Raw genomic sequence first — 3275 nt, forward strand, 5'->3', positions numbered from 1 at the left:
TTTAATGCTTGTCTTTATTTTTGTGTTCTTTGTAGCTATTGGTGAGATTAGCCATTTTAAATTTGGGTGACACTGTCTAAATTTAGGAGTGTATAGTCTAAGTTATAAGTTGAGTGAAATTATTTTAAAAGTGATGATTAGAAATAGGATGCCAGTTTTTTCTTTCTTTTTTTTCCCCTTCCTAAAAATGTAATTTTCCTAATCAGACAAAACTCTTACAAGTCTGGCAATAGTTTTTGGTTAGGAAAAGGAACAAATTTTTTTCCAAGATAGAGGAAGTCAACATATTGCGTGCCTGTTTTTAACAGCTGTCCATAAAAGAAATTCTGGGTGCTACTTTATGGCAAGGAGATCCTCTTTTGAGGAGGTACTGCTGTATAGTTTGCTGTTTGGTAGTTTTTCTCATCTGCTTTAGTAGGCAAACAAAGATGGTCCTAGTGGGCAGAGCTCAGCTTCAAGGCATGTTTGGGAAAGACCTGGCTGTAAGGGAGGCTGGGGGTGGAGGGCCCGCCCATTGCTGAACTCGCTTACCTTGAGGTGGGAGTGTCAGGTGATGAGGGGAGAGCCCTGAATACAGCTGAATTTTAAGAAAAGAAGGTGAGCAGGGCAGGCACTTACAGGAGAGTGCCTGGGGTGACTTTGTTTGACTGCTTCACAGCCAAGAGCGAGGGCAGAGAGGATGTGAAGCTTGCTGGGGTTTTGTTTAAGTGGGGAGATCCCAAAGCCTGAAAAGCCCTTCCACTCTAGGTTGAGGAGTTGGCACTTTAGTCTGTAAAGATTTCTTGGGGTCAGAGACTTGAAATCCAGCTCTACGACCCTTCTTTCCAGGGGTCCAGTGGACTCCATCTCTGAAGGACCTGTGCAGTGTGTGAATGTTCTAGAGGGCCAGCTGGGCCTCCCGGTCACTGTGGTTTTCTGATTGGGGTGAAGTCTTCCTGCCTCCCCAAGTGTTGCTGTAGCTCTACAGCAGTTGCTGCTCGCCAACGAGCACCTGTTTCCTTGGTGGGTAAGTGTTTACAGAAAGCTTTTCAGTACTTGCCTCCCATCCATAAGTAACTAAGTTAAGGGAAAGTGTGTCCCCAGATGAGCACCTGAGTGAATAGGGCCATGTTCATAACAGTTTGCACTAACTATGTCGGTGTTCCAGAGATAGTTTTAGACAGGTAGTCAATGCCTGGCTTCTGTCTGCTCTTCTCAAACTGACTTCAGAGAGCTAAGATTTAACGGCATGCTGAGTGAGGCCCTTTTAATGGACTCGGAATTCTTAGCTTAGGGCCGGCCCATAATGCACTTGGGAGAGCATGGTGCTGGAGGGTATGGGATCATCTAGTGTCCACTTTGAATTTACAATTTCTAGAGAACAGCCTGGTTTTCTCAGTGAAGATTACTTAGTAGAGATTAAGTCTAGAATAAGAAGAGCTGATTGATTAACCGAGAACTTGAGTTTGCTTGGCATGTGAGGTGGTGAAAGAGCCTAAAATGTCCACCCTGAAGCAGGACTTTGTACAGAGGAGCTGGGACCTGCTTGTTGAGCTTCTCTAAAGAGACGGGGCCAGCCCTGGCCACAGCTGGTTTTCTTTCTTTGGTGAGGAGCTTGCTCTTCTCTTTATGTTTTCTTGGCCAGTCTTGATGTTTGAGTTACTTTCTCACTTGTGTGAGGTTTACAGATAGAAACACATCCAGTCTCACAGTCTTCCTTTTGCAATTTTTTGTCATTAGAGTAAACCAGAATAGTGAAGACTGTACTTAAATTATAACCTACTCCTCATCACTTCCCTCATCTGTAATTACTGTTGAACTTTGTAAAATATTAAATAAAGAAAAGCATGCTCTTGGGCTGGCGGTTAGCTCACTTGGTTAGAGCACAGTGTTATAACACCAAGGTCAAGTTTGGATCCCCATACTGGCCAGCTGCAAAAAAAAAAAAAAGCACTTTCACAGGGCTGGCTGTTTGGTATTCAGTCTGGGCTCTGGGGAGAACTTGTTTCCTGTACTTGTTCTTTCACTCACTGTGGGAGACAGGGTAAGTGTTAAAATTATGACTGGCCTAGCTTATCCTCTTAAATGTGGTGGGGAGGGAGAGAGATCAGAGAAGCCTTTCAGGTAGCCCAGAGACTATAAATAACACCAGGATTCCTTGGAGCTGGTGGAAGTCTTTCTCATATGCATTATATTCTTGAAATTAAGAATACGTGCGTTCACCAAATAAACACGCTTTATCAAAAGACAAGTTACAAACTGAAAAACGATCCAAGGGTATGTGTTGAGTTCCTGCAAATCGGTAAGGGGAAAACAGCCCAGTAGAAAACTAAGCAAAGGGCCGGCCCGTGGCTCACTCGGGAGAGTACGGTGCTGATAACACCAAGGCCCCGGGTTCGGATCCCATTAAAAAAAAAAAAGAAAAGAAAAAAAAAGAAAACTAAGCAAAATGTTAACAAGTATTTCACAGAAGAGCAAATATGGCCAAAAATAATCTTCAGCCTCATTAGCAATAAAGGAATTTTAAGTGAAGACTTCAGAGAATGAAGTACTATTTTACACGCACTGAAACAGCACAAATCCAGAAGCCTACAAGGCAGTTGCTGGAGCCCTTGTGGATCTCTTAACCTAGTACAGAGAATGTAAATATTTTGAGAATCTAAACTGGTATAGCCACTTTGGAAATTAACTTGAAATTAACATTAACCTAAAAATTGAACATTCCCATACTCTACAATCCAGAGGTTCTCCCAGGTGTGTACCCACGAGAAATAACATTCACAGCAACAAAAACATGGGAGCACTATAATTTGACATCCGTTTGATAGAAGTAGGGAAACTACTCAGATAATGGAATCGTGTCCAATAGTCTCAAGGAATGACCTACAGCCACATGCAACTCTGCGGATGGATCATGGTAATGTGTCAGGTGGAAAATAAGCCCCAAATGTTTTCATACAACATGGTGTTTTTATGTATAAAATTAAACACTTTCTAAATGAACACAGATGACAAAACAACAAAAGGGTAGATATTAGGTCAGGGGAAGCAGACTCAGCTGGGCAGTGGGTTCCTGAGGTTCATTTCTCTCAAGAAAACTGATAGCTTTCACAAGCCTTTAAGGACGTATGACCCCAGAAGATTCTTGGCCCTGAAATTGTTTAGAATTCTTAGAACTGTCGCATTACTACCTGGTTGTCTTGCTTCTGTAGCAAATGTGCACACACCAGTTACTCAGCTGTAAACTGAAAAGCCAAATACCCCCGTTTGGGGTGATGAAAAAGTTTTTGAGGGGC

The sequence above is a fragment of the Cynocephalus volans genome, chromosome 3 (genome assembly GCF_027409185.1).
Source record: "Cynocephalus volans isolate mCynVol1 chromosome 3, mCynVol1.pri, whole genome shotgun sequence".
Classification (NCBI taxonomy): domain Eukaryota; kingdom Metazoa; phylum Chordata; class Mammalia; order Dermoptera; family Cynocephalidae; genus Cynocephalus; species Cynocephalus volans.